The following is a 19,998-nucleotide window of genomic DNA, read 5'->3' on the forward strand; positions in this document are numbered from 1 at the left end:
TAATGAATAAAATACACTTTTATTGTTCTCATTTCTGAGAGGACAGTCCACCTTAGAGTCCAATTTTTGTTTCCAATCTTAATTGGGACTACTAAGTCTATTCTATAGTATAATAACTAGGGGATTGACAAACATTTGAAATCCTAAGAATCACAAAAATATTTGGTCAAGACCAACACCTTAAAATCTCTGTGAACTTTATATGTCACGATAGTGTGGACGTATACAAATTCAAAGAGGAGATTTTATCCATTAATTTTATTATCTCGTCATCCTAACTTTATGACAAATAAAATTAATTGTTGGTTTATCTTTGATCAAATATTTGGTCAAAACTTTGAATTTAAAATAATATTGATTCCTCAAAATAATATCATTTAAATTCACCAACACCTCAAATACCGTGAATTTTACATGCCACGATAGTGTGGACGTATACAAAATTGAACATTTGTAAGAGGAGGGTTATACCCATTAATAACCTTGTCAACCTATATTTATGACAAATAAAATTACCTCAAACACCACGAATATTGTATGCCACGATAGTGTGGACGTATACAAATTCAAACATTTGTAAGAGGGGTTTTACCCATTAATTTTATTATCTTGTCAACCTGACAAATAAAATTACCTCAAACACCGTGAACTTTGTATGCCACGATAGTGTGGACGTATACAAAATCTCAACATTTGTAAGAGGGGGTTTTAATTTTATTATCTTGTCAACCTATCTTTGTGACAAATTAATAGTTAGTTTTCCTTCGGTCACACAAATAATAGCAGTGACTCCGATGGGGAGGATACTATTAAATATGCCTAAGTGTATACCATTACTTGATACTTAGTCCATTAAATAAGATTATGCTCCTTCCGATGGCGAAGATCACACACTCTTAATTAATTTCCTATAACCATCCAAAATGGAAGTTTGATCTAGTGATCCACAAATAAACTCATCCGATATGGAGGAAGGCACTCAGAGCCAACGCACAAGTTTGTTTGCATCACTTACAAACTAGTAATGGAAATCGTGGAATTTATTAAAAATACCTCTCCCACTTAGTTATTTAAGGTGAGGATTTTTGTATTAGTTAGAGCCCTAGAGCCAATCATATGATGATTGTTGTATGGACTTGATGTATCATATTCCTATATGTTTATAAAGACATTTCTTTATGCTTATTATACTTACTTGTATTGGTGCCAAATAACTAAGTATAATATCGTCCTTGAGTAGAAGGTTTTTATCTATATCAATCGATTGGTTGAATCAATAATGAGATGATATAGAGAACACTACTCTTAATCATTCCTAGTTAAGTATTAACATTCAGGGACAATGTTAATACGACGAGACTAGCATGTAGGTCAATTCGATGACTTGATCTCACAAGTCATGGATATAGAGATATCAAGTTGACACTTGGGTAGTAATGATGTGTTGCTAGATACCACTCATTACTTATGCTTCTAAATGGGTTTAGGAGCATTGCTAGGTTACAAGAACCTATAGGGTCACTCACAAAGGGTAATTAGATGGAGAATAAGTTCATATGATGAACCAAGAGGATTAGATTCGTATGATGAACCAAATTAGATTAAGAGTAATCCAAATTAGACTAATTGAGTTGGACTCAATTTGATTCATGTATTGAATGAGTCTAATTTAGATTATGACTCATTGAATCAATTTAATTTAATGAATAGAGATTCATTAAATCAAATTGACTTGAATCAATGGTTAGATTTGATCAACCATGGGGAATGTAAGTCAAGTTTGACTTGACATGAGAGGGAAGATGAAGAGTCAAGTTTATCTTGACCTTGACTTGACCAAATACCATGTCATTGTGACTTAGCATAGGGCCGACCTATGATGATATTCCACATCATCAAGGCAACTTCATGGTATGCCACCTCATGAGGGAAACCAAGAGCCTTGACTCTTGATATTCCATGGAGGTTACAAACTCACATTGAAGTGGCTGGCCACGTAAGAGGAGGGAATAAGTGCAATTATGTGCTAATTAATTCCTTCTTCTTCCTCTCTTCTCTCCCCCTCATCCTTTCCGTGACCTCTAAGGGTGCTAGCACACTCTTAGTTGTTCTCTCCATCTCTTGTTCATGTGGATACTTCTAGAGGTGTGCCCACTTGAATACACTTGAGATCCGAAGAACCTTGGACTAGCGGGATTTGCGAAGGGCTTCGCTTCAAAGGTATACTCCTTAACATGTAGATCTAAAGTAGATCTAGAGTAGAAAAAACTAAGTACATGAAAATTTTTATCTTCGCATGGATCTAGTAGCTAAGAACTTCGGGGTTTCCGTAACGCAAAAAGCGGTTTTTGCGGCTCGAAAGTTCTAATAGTGGTATCAGAGCCACGTGCGAAGCATGTACTTGTTTTTATTTTAATTTTTATGAAAAATTACAGATCTGTATGTTTCTGTAAGTTTATGATTTTTATGGGTTTATGAGTATTTTTCTCGTAGAGGCGAAGTAACGAGTGCTAGGACACTTGTAGGCTTCGACTACCGAGAAAAATTTTCTGAAACAGCAAGTTCTCACCCAAATTGTTTTGGGACAGCGGCTTAAGGTACTGTTAGATTGTAGTAGGAGACTCGTGATACTCATTTCACGAGAAGGGGTGCTGCCCCTAACCCCGCAAGGGGCATTGTCCCGCGATCGCGCCCGAAAATCGTTAAACGGGACCGCCAGGAAATTGTAACTCATAAAATTGTAAAAACAGTAGTAAAATTACAGAAATTTATGTAAAATACATAATTTAGAATTATGTATGATTTTGTGATGGTCATGGCCCCAAAACCCAATTTGATTGGACAAAGTGTGTTGTAATTTATAATATGGTCTGCGTGCCATTTTTGTGTGTTGTGCGTGTTGTATTTGTTATATGCGACCTGCGCGTCGTACCTCTCTTTTTATATTTCTGTTGTAAAATAGTTTTAGACTCGAATGTAACTCAAGTTTCATATTTGTAAGGTACAAAAATGGAGCGGTGGAAGGTCCACTCGAGAAGGAACGATGAGGAGGGTGCGAGCAACACATGGCGGTCAAAGGGAGGAGCTTGAAGAAGCTGTTGACCCTAGGTTGACCGTCCAATCTTCTCATTGGCTTGAGAAGATCGTAGTAGGGCCATGACCTAATCAAAATTTAATTATTCATTGCTTGTGTGTATGTGATGCATGCTAGTGTAGGATAATTAGTGCCTTGATGCGTATAAGATGCAAATCCATGATTAGATTAGATCTTAATCGAGTCAACCCGAAATGCCTACCAAGTCTTGATACCCATCACTACCTCGATCATTTGTTGTTGTTGAATCTGCCAAAGAAGAGCAACGCATATTATCTTGTTAGGGTGCGGAGGGATAATCTTGGTCTCGCCTATCAAGGCTTGGGTGAGTACAAACTCAATTAGATTGAGTACAACTAGTTAACTCAATTTGATCAGGTATAACTATAGGCATTTTCCAACGGTTGGACGATAGGATAAAAATCACATTTATACTAAATCTTAGGCGATTTAGCCAAAACTAACTCAAGTTTTAATGTAAATGAGATTTTTGATCCTATAAATAAGAGTTGCATAGAGATGTAATTGATAAATTTGTTATCTACCGATCATACTAAGTCTTGGGCGATTTAGCCAAAGCTAACTCAAGTTATAGTATGATGTGGATCTTGTCCCACGAAAATTATAGCGAATTGGTATGAATATAGTAGTGTGGTTTGACCACATCCATGACTTGATTCTACAAAAACTCTATAATTCAGTGGGAGCATCATTTAATTAAAGGCCTAATTAAATGCTATTTGGAATATGATATTTATTTTCTGCATTATTTCTGTTGTAGATTGCCATGTCGACAAACACGAACACCATCTCCCTGCGTTCTTTCCTTGACAAGGACAAGCTCAATGGAGCTAATTTCTTGGACTAGTACAGGAATCTGAGAATTATTCTCACTCAAGAGAGAAAACTGTACGTCCTGGAGCAGCCCATTCCGGAGGCACCTCCTGCCACTGCCATGCGAGCTAACCGAGATGCTTACAAGAAGCATCAAGATGACGCATTAGATGTGTCATGCCTCATGCTCGCAACCATGAACTCTGAGCTTCAGAAGCAACATGAGTTGATGTCAGCTTATGATATGGTTGAACATCTTCGTCAACTATATCAAGGACAAGCGAGGCACGAGAGATTCGAGATCTCTAAGGCACTGTTTCAGTGCAAGATGCAAGATGGGACTCCCGTAAGTCCATATGTGCTCAAGATGATTGGGTACATAGAGAACCTACAGAGTTTGGGATTCCCACTTGGCCAAGAGCTGGCCACAGACTTGATCTTGCAATCCTTGCTAGAGAGCTATAGTCAATTTGTCATGAATTACAACATGAACGAAATTGACAAGCCATTGCCAGAGCTGCTAAGCATGTTAAGAACTACTGAGCTCAACCTTAAGAAGGTAAAGCCCAACTCCATTTTGATGGTACAAAAAATAAGGGCAAGGGCAAGCCTAAAGGTAAAGGAAAGTCCCTAGCCAAGGGCAAAGGCAAGGCAATGAAACCTAAAGGAGGGGTTGCCAAGGATGCTACCTACTTCCACTGCGGTCAGACCGGGCACTGGAAGAGGAACTACAAAGTATATCTGGAAGATCTCAAAAAGAAGAGAAGTGAGACTTCTACTTCAGGTATATATGTTATAGAAGTCAATCTATCTATTTCTGCATCATAGGTATTAGATACCGGATGTGCTTCTCACATTTGTACTAATGTGCAGGTGTTGAGAAATAGCAGGGCATTGACAAAGGGCGAGGTGGACCTACGAGTAGGCAATGGAGCACGGGTTGCTGTTGTTGTTGTAGGGACTTACTATCTATCTCTTCCCTCTGGGCTTGTACTAGAATTAGATGAATGTTGTTATGTACCTGCTCATACCAAGAACATCATTTCAGTTTCTTGTTTAGACAAGAAAGGTTTTTCGTTTATAATAAAGAACAAATGTTGTTCCATCTATTTAAACGATATGTTCTATTGTAGTGCACCTCTGATGAATGAACTCTATATTCTAGACTTAGAGAACCCCATCTATAACATAAGTACCAAAAGGTTCAAGTCAAATGAAATGAACCAAACCTATCTCTGGCATTGTCTCTTAGGTCATATAAATGACAAACGCTTATCCCAGCTCCATAAAGATGGTTTGCTGGACTCATTTGATTTTGAATCATATGTGACATGCGAGTCATGCCTACTGGGCAAGATGACCAAGACTCCCTTTAGTGGACACAGCGAGAGAGCGACTGACTTGATAGGACTTATACATAGTGATGTATGTGGCCCTTTCAATATCGCTGCCAGAGGTGGTTATAGGTACTTCATTACATTTACTGATGACTTCAGTAGATATGGTTATGTGTATTTGATGACACATAAGTCTGAATCCTTTGAAAAGTTCAAAGTATTCAAGAATGAAGTACAAAACCAGCTTGGCAAAAGTATTAAGATACTTCAATCAGATCGAGGTGGTGAATACCTCAGCCATGAGTTTCGTGACTATCTAGCTGAGTGTTTGATTCTATCACAACTCACTGCTCTTGGAACACCACAGTGGAATGGTGTATCTGAAAGGAGAAATCGTACCCTATTAGATATAGTGCGATCTATGATAAGTCACACAGATCTTCCTATATCTCTTTGGGGCTATGCTCTAGACACAGCAGCCTTCTTACTTAACCGTGTTCCATCCAAGGCTATGACAAAGACACCATATAGGATATGGACAGGGAGAGATGCCCAGGTGTATTTTATGAGAATTTGGGGTTGTGAGGCTTACGTTCGACGTCAAGTCTTGGACAAACTGGGACCCAAATCCGATAAGTACTATTTTATAGGATATCCCAAGGAAACGAAGGGATATTACTTTTACATTCCCAGTCAACACAAAGTAGTTGTGGCTAAGACTGTGTTTTTTCTAGAAAGGGACTTTGTTTCTAGAAAAACTAGTGGGAGTACGTTCAATCTTGAAGAAGTTTAAGATATGGACCATAGCACTGAAGCCTTGATGGAAGTTGAACTGGAACCATAAAGTGTTGTGGATGATGAGATTGTTCCAAAAGGAGTTGAGGAACAACAACCAATTCAAGTAGATATACCTCTTCACAGGTCTGATAGTGTACGTTGTCAACCTGAGAGATACTCATTTCTCTTGTCTGACCATGATCACGTTATGCTCGTTGAGAATGAGCCTACCTCCTATCAGGAAGCTGGGATGAGCCCAAATTCTGAGAAATGGCTAGAGGCCATGAGATCCGAGATGGAATCCATGTACACCAACCAAGTATGGACTTTGGTTGATCCACCTGAAGGAGTCAAACCCATTGGGTGTAAGTGGGTCTTTAAGAGAAAAACTGACATGGATGGACTTATATATAAGGGTCGTCTGGTAGCTAAAGGTTTCAAGCAAATTCCTGGTATTAACTATGATGGAACTTTTTCTCCAGTAGCGATGTTTAAGTCCATTCAGATCATGCTTGCTATTGTAGCATACCACGATTATGAGATCTGGCAGATGGATGTCAAAACTATGTTTCTGAATGGAAACTTACTCGAGGATGTGTACATGACACAACCTGAGAGTTTTATAGATCCACATCATACTGGCAAAGTATACAAGTTGCATATGCCTATTTATGGACTAATGCAAGCTTCTCGGAGCTGAAATCTTTGATTCGATGATGCAATCAAACAGTTTGATTTCATCAAGAATGAAGATGAACCCTGTGTCTACAAGAAGGTTGTTGAGAACACAGTTGTCTTCCTTGTATTGTATATGGATGACATACTACTCATTGGGAATGACATTCCTTTTCTATAGTTTGTCAAGACTTGGCTGGGGAATTATTTCTCAATGAAGGACTTAGGTGAAGCAGCCTACATTCTAGGCATAAAGATCTATAGAGATAGATCTAAGAGATTGTTTGATCTAAGTCAGAGTACATATGTTGACAAGGTATTACTACGGTTTGCCATGCAGAATTCCAAGAAAGGTTTTCTGTAGATGTCACATGGTATGAGTCTTTCGAAGACTCAAAGTCCCTCTTCTCGAGAGGCGAGTGACTGCATGGATATGATCCCTTATGCTTCCGCCATAGGATCTATCATGTACGCCATGCTATGTACTCGTCCTGATGTTTCGTATGCTTTGAGCATGATGAGCAGATACCAGTCAGATCCAGGTGAGTGTCACTGGATAGCGGTCAAGAATATTCTTAAGTATTTGAGAAGGGCTAAAGAATATTTCTTGATATATGGAGGGGATGATGAGCTAGCTGTAAAGGGTTACAGTGATGCCAGCTTCCAAACTGACCAAGATGACTATAGATCATAGTCTGAGTTCGTGTTTTGCTTGAATGGTGGTGCTGTGAGCTAGAAGAGTTCGAAGCAGGACACAGTTGCTGATTCTACAACAGAGGCCGAGTATATTGCTGCATCAGAAGAAGCAAAGGAGTCAGTTTGGATCTGCATGTTCATTACTGAGCTTGGGGTGGTTCCTAACATAGCAGATCCCATAGAGCTCTATTGTGACAACAATGGAGCAATTGCGCAGGCTAAGGAACCTCGCTCACACCAGCGGACCAAACACATACTACGTCGCTTCCATCTCATTCGAGAGATTATCGATAGAGGAGATGTGAAGATTTGCAGAGTACCCACAGAGGCTAACGTCGCTGATCCCTTGACCAAGGCTTTGGCACAGAGAAAGCATGATGGTCACACTAGGTCATTGGGCCTTAGAGCCTACACTGATTGGCACTAGTGTTAGTGACAGATTATTAGTTAGAGCCCTAGAGCCAATCATATGATGATTGTTGTATGGACTTGATATATCATATTCCTATATGTTTATAAAGGTATTTCTTTATGGTTATTATACTTAATTGTATTGGTGTCAAATAACTAAGTATAATATCGTCCTTGAGTAGAAGGTTCTTATCTATATCAATCAATTGGTTGAATCGATAGAGAGATGATATAGTGAACACTACTCTTAATCATTCCTAGTCAAGTATTAACATTCAGGGACAATGTTAATGCGATGAGACTAGCATGTAGGTCAAATCGATGACTTGATCTCACAAGTCATGGATATAGAGATATCAAGTTGACACATGGGTATGCATTGGAGAATGTATATTGAATGACCCGCCATGAGAAAGTATCTTGGATCGTTATATGAGTGTCATATACTTTCTCATGTGACTATTAGTATGACTATTAATCCTTGGACCTGAAGTCACCATGGTTCCCTACATAAGGAGTTGCATACTTTGGCTTTGTCAAATGTCACTCGTAACTGGGTGGACTATAAATGCGATTACTGGGTGTGTAACAAATTATGCGGAGGGATGTGAGTGATGTAGATGGGATCTATCCCTCCTATACGATGAGAGTGGCATCATCATTCTTGATAGAATGAGACCACTAAGTGCATGACCATGCCCAAATGAGTCAATATGAGATATTGAGCTCATTTGTTTAGAGTGAGTCTACTTGGAGTTCAAGATAAAGATTGATTAGAGGATGACACATTCTATGCCTCAATTTAATCAATCTAGATGTCAAGGATAGAAGAATATTATCATATATTGTGAGGGTCACAATTAGTAGTCACAAGGTGATGTTGGATCTCAACATTCTTGTAACTTGTGTAGTAATGATGTGTTGCTAGATACCGCTCATTACTTATGCTTCTAAATGGGTTTAGGAGCATTGCCAATGTTACAAGAGCCTATAGGGTCAGACACAAAGGGAAACTAGATGGAGAATAGGTTCATATGATGAACCAAGAGGATTAGGTTTATATGATGAACCATATTGGATTAAGAGTAATCCAAATTAGACTAATTGAGTTGGACTCAATTTGATTCATGTATTGAATGAGTCTAATTTAGATTATGACTCATTGAATCAATTTAATTTAATGAATAGAGATTCATTAAATCAAATTGACTTGAATCAATTGTTAGATTTGTTCAATCATAGGGAATTTAAGTCAAGTTTGACTTGACATGAGAGGGAAGATGAAGAGTCAAGTTTGACTTGACTAAATACCATATCATTGTGACTTGACATAGGGCCGGCCTATGATGATATGCCACATCATCAAGGCAACTTCATGGTATGCCACCTAATGAGGGAAACGAAGAGCCTTGACTCTTGATATTCCATGGAGGTTACAAACTCACATTGAAGTGGCCGACCACTTAAGAGGAGGGAATAAGTGCACTTGTGTGGTAATTGATTCCTTCTTCTTCCTCTCTCTTCCTCTCTTCTCTCCCCCTCATCCTTGCCGTGACCTCTAAGGGTGCTAGCACACTCTTAGTTGTTCTGTCCATCTCTTGTTCGTGTGGATACTTCTAGAGGTGTGCCCACTTGAACACACTTGAGATCCGAAGAACCTTGGACTAGCGGGATTTGCGAAGGGCTTTGCTTCAAAGGTATACTCCTTAACATGTAGATCTAAAGTAGATCTTGAGTAGAAAAAACTATGTACATGAAAGTTTTTATCTTCACACGAATCTAGTGGGTAAGAACTTCGGGGTTTCCGCAACGCAAAAAGTGGTTTTTGCGGCTCGAAAGTTCTAACATTTTAACTATGCTAGCATACATCACATGTACACACACACATCACAGTAAATAAAAGCAATAAATATGGAAATTAATTTTTCAACTATTATGACTTCTTCCATCACTATCCTTCGCGTGCTGCCATCCCTAGGGATCATGTCGTCGGGTCCATCGAGCTTCCTTTTCCGCTGCACCTCTGGTCCTCCAATAGCACCACGCCTCGCAAGGATACGATCCACGACAAAAATAGAATTTTACATATATCGATTATATATTCCATAAAGGAATGTACATATAATCTAGATAGAAACAAAAATGTAAAATCCTAATAACTAATACAACTCCTGCTGTATTTAATATTACAATCATGCACACACAATTAAATGCCCTTGACATGTCCAAGGGTCCAATCACACACAATATCTAAAAGCCATAATAGTTGAAGCCTGCAACCACAAAGTTAGCACATCCTACTATTATCCTGCCTAAATTATGTATGCCATGCGCATAATCTAACTGAAAACCAAACACACAGAGGCAAACCCTAGCTCTGATACCAATTGTTGGTTGGTCCTAGGAAGATCGTATCGATTCCACTGTACAAAAATTTTGTACAAGTGTCGAACCTTTCCTAACAACCTATTGTGTTCATTAGAAATTAAATTTAGAATCGTAAACGGAACTTAACATTATTGATTCCAAATTTAACTTATATGTTCTTAATGGATTAGACTTGGATCACAAGCGGAACTTAACACTATTGATCTAAATCCACCTATGTTACAAATTCAATTAAATATCAATTTTGAAAATTAGCTCCCAGGTCAAAAATGGCGAGGCACATGACCTTCTTGGGTATTGGAGTATCCACCACTGTCTCGACAAAGCCTCTTAACGAAATTTAATATTTAATTTCCTAAAATAACATTCGGTTTAACCAAAAAGAACAATCGAATCACAAGATCGAAAAAATAAAAAAAACACAACTTCGAATATCTAATCCGAAAATCTAGAATCATATACCTCTTGTGTTTGGAATTCATACAAAGAAAAACTAGCATGATGCGAAAAATAATTACTAGTTATACCTTTCTTTGTATGCAACGATCTCTTGATCTTCTGCCGTATTCCTTGCCTCCTCTTGGACGTCATGTGGGTGACGATCCTCCAAGATGAACACCACCCAAAAGCTCCTCCTTCTCTAAGATTCGGCCACCACCACCACCAAGGAACAAAAGAGAGCTAGGGGAAAAGAAAAAGGAGAGGGCCGGCCACAAGAAAGAGCACAAGCAATAGATTAAGAATTGATGCAATCCCTACTTCTCCTCTTCTTCTCCTTCTCTTTGTATCCGACCACACAAAGCAACCACAAGAGGTGGCCCACCCTAGCATGAAGAGAAGCAAGGGCCGGCCCTTAGGAGAAGACTAGAGAGAAGAGAGAAAAGAATCGATCAACCCATGAGGCCTCTCCTCCCCTTCTTTTATAATACTTTCCCAAGGCAAATAAGGAAAGATTTTTACAAAAAAATAAAATCTTCCTCTTGATTTTCTTTCCCCTTTTTATTTTTTCCTTTTCTCCTCTTTTATACTCTTAATGGCCGGCCCCTTGCTTGGACACCATGCAAGGGTAGTCGGCCACATCATCATGAAGAGAAAATTTTTTTTTATAAAATTTTATAAAAGGAGGAATCCTCTTATAAAATTTTACAAGCTCTCTTTCCTTTTGTGGATGTTAAAAAAAGAAAAGTTTTAAAAATTAAAACCAAGTTTTAAAAATTAAAACCAAGTTTTAAAATTTAAAACTTCTCTTTTAAAATTTCCTTTTTTAACATGGTTACAAAAAAGAAAAGTTTTAAATTTAAAACTCTCTTTTTAAAAACCATGTGGATGGTTAAAAAAGGAAAGTTTTAAAACTTTTAAAACTTTCTTTTAAACCATGTGGCCTAATTCAAATAAGGAAAGTTTTGTAAATTTAAAATCTCTCTTTTAAAACTTGTAGATGTCTACAAAGAGAAGATTTTAAAAATTCAAAACGCCCCCTAAAGTTTGAATATAGTGGCCGGCCCCCTCTTTGCTTGGGCACCAAGCAAGGGGCCGACCCCTTTCAGGAGGAAGTGGCCGGCCCCATGGCTTGGTGACCAAGCCATGGGCCGACCCCCTCTTAGACACCAAGATGGGCTTTTCATGAGTGGATTTGAGGCTTCATTGAGGCTACGACAGGGACCTAGAGGAGAAATTGGTTTTGGCCTCCCGACGAGCTCGAGTATCCCGTGTTCGCCCCGAACACACAACTCAAGTTCATCAATAATAACTCATTCCACTAGAGAGTTATTATTGCACTACCACACCAATCCCAAATTACATTATGGGCTCCTTCTTATTATGAGTGTGTTAATCTCCCTATGTTTAAGATATCGAATGTCCATTAATTTAATGAGTTACTAACAACTCATTTAATTAACATCTAGCTCCGAGAGTAGTACCACTCAACTTTATTGTCATGTCAGATTAAATCCACCTGCAGGGTTTAACATGACAATCCTTATGAGCTCCTCTTGGGGACATTATCAATCTAGATTACTAGGACATAGTTTTCTTCTATAATCAACAACACACACTATAAGTAATATCATTTCCCAACTTATCGGACTTATTGATTTATCGAACTAAATCACACCATTTGATAAATCAAAGACATAAATATTAAGTATATGTGCTTGTTATTATATTAGGATTAAGAGCACACACTTCCATAATAACAGAGGTATTATTCTTTTATTTAGTCAGTATAAAAAGAAACTACCTCAAATGGTCCTGCTCAATACACTCATAGTGTACTAGTGTAATTTATCAATCAAGATATACTAATACTTAATTACATTACGACTATTCCAATGGTTTGTTCCTTTCCATCTCAGTCGTGAGCTACTGTTTATAATTTATAAGGAATTGATAACATGATCTTCTGTGTGTGACACCACACACCATGTTATCTACAATATAAATTAATTGAACAACTATACTTAGCATGTAGATATTGACCAATGTGATTCTTATTTCTAAATAAATGTTTACACAAAAAGCTAGGCTTTTAGTATACACTCTAACAATAATCTCCTCTTTTTTGATTATGACAACATATTTCAAAGTTAAGTTAAGCAAGTACATAATACTTTAACCTAGTTAAGACCATGCAAAAAAGTAAGAATTCACGAAAGCAATTTCAAAGGGTAAGATTTTTCTAAGTTGAAGATTTTAGGTTCCCTTGGTATATAGAACTTTCTTAATTTTGAAACAAAACTTTGCTTAGCTAAATTTTAAGCTTTAAAAAAATGACTTAACTTTTTCTTTAAAAAACTTAGGTAAATTTTAATTTTTAAAAGTGACTTAACTTTTTCTATAAAAAACTTAACTAAATTTTATGCTTTTGTTTTTAAAAAATACTTAAAGAAAATGTGGAAGAAAATGCTTAATTTTGAAATTTTACTTTTAAAAAATAACTTTACTTTTTGAACCATTCTTAACTTGAAAACATACTTTTAATTTACAAAGAACAATATAATTTTATTTTTTAAAGATACTTAAAGAAAATGCTTAACTTTGTAATCTTACTATTAAAAATGAACTTTACTTTTTGAATCATCTTTAACTTCGAAAACTTACTTTCAATTTAGAAAGAACAATATAACTTTACTTTTTGAAGTATTCTTAATTTTGAAAATTTACTTTTACTCCCCCTTTGACATATATCAAATAGAGTTTTAAAATAGAGAAAGTTTGTAAGAATAGTAATTAAAAAAAATTATAAATTAAAAATATTTTATTTTAAGCTCCCCCTTGATTAGTACGTTAATGATTTTAACTAAGTTCTTTTAGTTTGAGGGAAAAGTTAATGATTTTTATCCTAGAGTCCAAACATGGAAAGATCAAAATAAATATAAAAAATAATAATCTATTTTTCTTAGAAAAAATGTATAACCATTAGTTACTAGCTTTTTACTATAAGGTGTAGCGTTCATTTGGTTAGTCAAGTTAAGTATATAATCCAATTAGTTTAACTAAAAAGGATAACTTAACTTGATCAATTTGAGTTGGTATTTATAGCCCAGATTTTTGTTGATGTACAGACATAAACATTCTGAAGTCCAAGTAGTACCCTATGCATCTCACTCTATTCTAAGTATCTTCCATACACAAGCAAGGTATTCTTAGTGTTCTTGTGAGATGCTCTGGCTGAAACCTATGGGTACATGCTTTCTAAGGGGAAAGACCTAGGCTAAGTCCATTTTTAGAAAATACTAGTAAAATTGGGAGTTTTGAAGAAAGCAAAACACTTTAACCTAGGATTTTAAAATCAAATTGATTTTTGAAAAGAAATAGATAGTATAACTATGAAAAACCATGATTTTTAAAAAGAAGGAAAATGATTTTGAAGGAATCAAAATCTATTTTATTTTTTTAAGTTTTGAAGAAAGCACATTCCTAATTATTTTTTGAGTGTACTGAACTCGAGTTTAGGTAAGGGTTTTGTGAAGATGTCTGCCAAGTTTGACTTAGACTCAACATATTAAAGTTCAATATCACCTCGAGCTATATGGTCCCTTACAAAGTGATGTTTAACTTCTATGTGCTTAGTCCTTGAATGGTAGATTGGATTTTTGGTTAAGTTTATTGAGCTTATGCTATCAATTGAAATTTTTATATTTTTATATTCTAATTGATAATATTTTAAAGTGTGCATCATCCATAATAGTTGAGATGCACATTCTCCCATGGCTATGTACTTTGCTTCAGTAGTAGATAAAGCAACACAATGTTACTTTCTACTGGACCAACTCACTAGGCACTGAATTATACAACTTCCACTTGTACTCTTTCTATCTAGTTTGCACCCAACATAGTCTGAGTCAGAGTATCTAACTAAGTAAAATGTGCCAGTTCTAGGGTACCAAAGTCCTACACTTAGGGTTCCTTTAATGTATCTAAGTATTCTTTTTATATTAGTTAAGTGTGATTCTTTTACATACGATTGGTACCTAGTACACATACCTACTGCAAATAAAATATCAGGTTGACTTGCAGTTAGGTATAGTAGACTTCCTATTGCACTTCTATAATATTTTAAGTCTACTAGTTTTCCATCTAAGTTAGAGTCAATTTTAACATTGGTTGCCATTGGGGTATTAATATTTTTAAAATTTTCCATTTCAAATTTCTTAATTAATTCTTTGGTATATTTTTTTTTGAAAAATATAAATTCCTTCTTTTGTTTATTTTATTTGGAATCTTGAGAAAAAAATTGAGTTCTCCTACTAGGCTCATTTAGAATTCATTTTCTATTAATTTAATAAATTCTTTTAAAAATTTAGTATTTGTTAAGCCAAATATTATGTCATTTACATAAATTTGAGATATAAATTTTTTTTTTCTAAGGTTTTAACAAATAAAGTTTGGTCTATTTGGCTTTGGTTAAACCCTTTAGATATAGGTATGTTGATAGGCATTCATACTAGGCCCTATGTACTTGTTTTAATCCATATAAAACTTTCTTTAACCTAAGGACATGGTTTGAGTGGTCTAAATCCTCAAATCTTGAGGGTTGATTTACATAAACCTCTTCTTTAATGAACCCATTGAGGAATGCAGATTTTATGTCCATTTGGTATAACTTGAATCCTTTATATGCTGCATAGGCTAGCAGCATCATGATGGATTCAAGTCTGGCTATAGGTGCATAAGTTTTATCATAACTTAAACTTTCTACTTGGATGAACCCTTTAGCTACTAGTCTAGCCTTATTCTTTACTATTTCTCCTTTATCATCTAGCTTATTTATAAATAACAACTTAGTATCAATTATGGATTTATTTGTGGGTTTAGGCACTAGTTCTCAGACTTGGTTTCTTTTAAATTGAGCTAGTTCCTCTTGCATCATAATTATCCAATCTAGGCCAGGTAGGGCTTTCTCTATAGTTTTAGGCTCAATTTTCGAAATCAGTGCTATTTGATATAGATTTCTATAAGATGATCTAGTTTGAACTCCTAAGGTTGAGTCACCCATAAATTGGTCAGGTGGATAGTTGATTCTTACCCTAGGTTGTAACACCCGTAAATTTCCTTTCCTCCAAAAGAGAAAAAAGAAATAGAAGAATAAAAAAGAAATAAAAATATATATATAAATGACCCAGGTTGGGATTTGAACCCTAGACCTTTGAATTAAGTAGCCATTAGGTGGTGGAAAAGCATCACATTGGAAATAGGAAAAAATTCATTATATGTTAACTTGTGTGAAGAGATGCTTCAACTTCCACTTAGTATAAAAGGGGAAGGGAAGAGAGGAAAACCTAACTTCTCCTTTCTCTTCTCCTCTCTAGCCGAACCTTCTCCTCTTTTCCTCTTTTTGGTTTTCGGCCAAGAACCCTAGGGTTCCAAGGTGCTAAGTTCTTCAAGGGGAGAATCTAGGAGAAGAGATTTAACAAGGATTAGGATGCGTGGGAAGAGTGTCTTGGAGATTAAGGCGTACAAGCGAGGATTTGTCCCTCCTTCACCTAATAATAGTAAGATATAGTGAAAGGAGGTAAGTACTACTCACCTGCTGATGTGCGTAGATTATATACTCTTTTATGCACGTTTTTACGCACATTTATATACTTTGAGCATGCTTGATCTATGCATTTGTATACTTCCAGCTTTCCTTTTAGCATATTTACTCTTTTGGTTCGGAGATCTGCTTTTTGTGCATTTACTGTACGCAGGAGTCGATTTGGTGAAGAATTTACATCTTTGGGCAAGCCTTGGAGGAAACAAAGGGAGAAAGCACCAGGCCGTGTACCTCACACGGCCATGCACTGGGATGGAGCTCGGGCCGTGTGGAGTTTTGGCACCAGCAGAAGAGGAAGATGACATGGCCGTGTGAACCTCACACGGCCGTGTCAAGATTTGAAGCCAACCAGAGCAGAAGCCTTACATGGCCGTGTGGATCTACACGGCCGTGTGAGGTTTCCAGAGACCAAGCAGGCTGTGGCTGTGTGCACCACACGGCCGTGTAGCATTTCCAAAGACCAAGCAGGCTGAGGCTGTGTGCACCACACGGCCGTGTAGCATTTCTAGAGACCAAGCAGGCTGTGGCCGTGTGCACCACACGGCCGTGTATCATTTCCAGAGAGCAGAAGGGTTCTGGCCGTGTGGAGTCACACGGCCGTGCAGGTTAGGCAGAGAGGGAACTGGACATGGCCGTGTGAATCTCACACGGCCGTGTCACGGGGCCGTGTGGCGCCCGAATCCCTCCTCTATTTAAAACCCTCCTTCATGATTTGAAAGGGGATCTCTCCCCCTTTGGGAGAAAGCAAGATTTGGTGGTTTCCTCCCATTCTTGGGAGGATTTCTGGGCGATTCTAAGGGAGATCTCGACGATTCCGGCTTCGGAGCGAGGATTGGATTCGAAGACAAGGCTTCTTCGTAGATAAGTTTTCTCTTCTCCCCTCTTCTTGTTTTCTTGGATTGGGGATTCAAGGAATGCTTGTAATCTCTATTCTTTCGGGTTTTCTTCCTCGATTCATGGAGTAGATCTTGTATTCTAGGAATAAGGGAGTATTTGTATGATGGATTGATGTAATCTCTTATGGATTTGCCATTTTCTTGTTTCAATGACATTATCTTGCTTGTATCAATTAGATCTTGAATGATTGATGTTGGTTTGTGCTTAATTCTCATTCTTGATTGATTGTTTGGATTTCTTATGGACTTGGTAAAGATAAACTCTCACTCGATCATCCGAGGGATCCACATGACAGGTGCAAGCCCGTGTAAGGACGTTTGAGAGATAATCTTGAAGAGGAAATAGGAATATTCAAGAGAGTAGGATGGATTCTATGATTAGCTTCTTGTATCTTTATAGATTAATAAGGTGTGGGCTTCCATGTTGATATCCGAGGAAGGTATAGTAATAGGTGCGCTTCTGTGTAAGGACAACATAGGTTCATGTCTAATTAATCCTATTTGGATACATTTCTCAGTCCTTAGCCGGTTGTCTATTGCAAGAGGGAACCGGCAACTTTCTACATGTTTGGCAATTGAGGAATAAGAATTGCTGAACCATTTACATTCAAGAAATCTTACAAAGAAACCGAAACTCCTAGAATCTCCCTTTATCATAACCCAAAACACTAAACTCTTGTTTGTTGATCTCTAATATTAGATTTGTTTACCTTTACTTTGCTTTTGAAATGATTGGATAGTTCTTTAGCTAATTCGCATTGAGACATTTCTAGTGCTTATTCCAGTCCCTGTGGATACGATAATCTTTTATATTACTTGCGACATTTCCGTACACTTGCGGAGCGTAACAAGTTTTTGGCGCCGTTGCCGGGGACTGCGCTATAACATTAGGAATTATCAATTGAGTTAGACTAAACATAACTTTTCCTTTTTTCTTTTGATTTGCATAGTTATAACTAATTGTTAGAAATCTTTTTTCGTAAGTTTTTCCTTTCTTGAATAACATTCTTGACAATTCTTTTTGTTGCAATTCTAATTCTGATTCTAACTTTGCATTCTTGATTTCTAGTACTCTAATCTAACTTTTCTCTGTTTTCTCTTTTGATCTTGTTTCTTTCTTCTTTTCTTTTGTAAACATATCTTGCAATCTTTAGCATATGAATTATTCTAGACATTTTTCTTTTTTCTTTTATCTTTTCTTTCTTGTTTTCATTATGCACTTTCTTTCTTGCAATTTAAATTCTGCATTTGCTTTATTGCTTTTCATATTGCATTTTATTTCTTGTTTTTGATTCTTGATAATTTTCTTTTTCTTCTTGAATATCCATGAGCACTAACATGTCAAGCAGGACCATGAGAAATTTTTCTACACCCATTTCTGCAAGATTTTTATCTCCCATTGTGCAACCTCAAATTGAAGTAGAAAGTTTCCAACTAGACCCAGAGATAATTTTCATGATACAAGGTCACAAATTTGGAGGAGAAGTATCAGAAAGTCCTTATCTGCATCTTGAAACATTTTTAGAGATTTGTGATTTGGTGAAATGTGAAGGAGTATCAGCAAATGCAGTTCGATTGATGATATTTCCTTTCAGTATCAAGGATAAAGCAAGGACTTGGCTATATTCTCTCTGTCCTCAAAGCATCACAAGTTGGGAACAATTGGAGAAGCAATTTCTGAATCATTTTTACCCTCCAAGTAGAACGGTGTATATGAGGAATTGCATAACAAATTTTTCTTAGGCATATGGAGAATCATTATTTGAAGCATGGGATAGATTCAAGAGTCTTCAAAGACAGTGCCCTCATCATGGTTTTGAAAAATGGTTGATTTTGCACATATTCTATGGGGGAATTTCTTTCTCAGACAAGACTTTATTGGATTCATCAGCTGGAGGTTCTTTTATGGACAAAAGTGTAGATGAAGCTTATTCGTTAATTGATCAAGTGACATTGAACCTCCATGAATGGTCGAACAAAAGTTGGATGGAATTTCCCTCAGATATTCAAGAAGTGCAAGCCATAAATGTAAGAGAGCCTGTCAAACAAAATGAAATTCAACCACCTAAAAATGTTGAAATTCACAAGTCACAGAGTGAGGAGTTCAAACATTTGGGGGCAAAGCTTGATAGTATTGTTTCAAAATGGTTTAAAGAAGATCCCCCTCCTACACAGTCAAGATCTAATGAAAAGTGTGATGATGTTGGGTTGAGAAGTGGCAAAAATCATGAATAACTTCTGAAGAATGACATGTTTAGAATTGAGGAGAAGAATAATAGAAGATCACAAGAACTCAATTCCATTTCTCTAGGAAGTTCCCAAAGGCCAGAAGTACCTTTCCCTCAACGATTAATCACACCAACATTAGATAAGCAAGTTGGACCTCCTCCAAAAGCTCAAAGGGAATTTGGGAAAAAGGGAGTTCAGTCTTTCCCAGGACCTTCACTAAGGGTTCCTTTTCCACAAAGGTTAGTGGGGGTCAATGAAAATAAAGACTTCGGCAAATCCTGTGACACTAATATGGTTGAGTGTAGATTTTTGAATATATATGAAGATGAAGATTTTTCAGATGAGGATTTTATTGATAATGTAGTGGTAAATAAGTTTTCAGATCTATCTCAAAATTTTATAAGGTGTTATAGTGACATCGAATTTTCAGATGATGAATGTGATGTGGTAGATCAACTTAAAACTGCAAGTGAAGTTATTGATCCTCTTGTTATTGATTCTCCTATTGAGGACATAGATGTTGGTTTATTTTTTGATGTATGTGTTGATGATGATGATATGGAAGAATGTGTAGGGAGCTGTGTTGTGGAAGCAGCATCTCAAGGATCACCACCTTTGTCA

General features: G+C 36.8%; 1 non-coding gene across 1 annotated transcript; it reads right to left on the reverse strand.

Annotated features, from left to right (window-relative positions):
- Nucleotides 1-18,859: 18,859 nt before the first annotated feature.
- On the reverse strand, nucleotides 18,860-18,965 carry LOC121978811. Its single transcript, XR_006111155.1, has one exon. It is a non-coding gene; the product is annotated as a small nucleolar RNA R71 (small nucleolar RNA).
- Between the last annotated feature and the right edge of the window lie 1,033 nt (nucleotides 18,966-19,998).

This window comes from Zingiber officinale, chromosome 4B (genome assembly GCF_018446385.1).
Source record: "Zingiber officinale cultivar Zhangliang chromosome 4B, Zo_v1.1, whole genome shotgun sequence".
In the NCBI taxonomy this organism is placed as follows: Eukaryota; Viridiplantae; Streptophyta; class Magnoliopsida; order Zingiberales; family Zingiberaceae; genus Zingiber; species Zingiber officinale.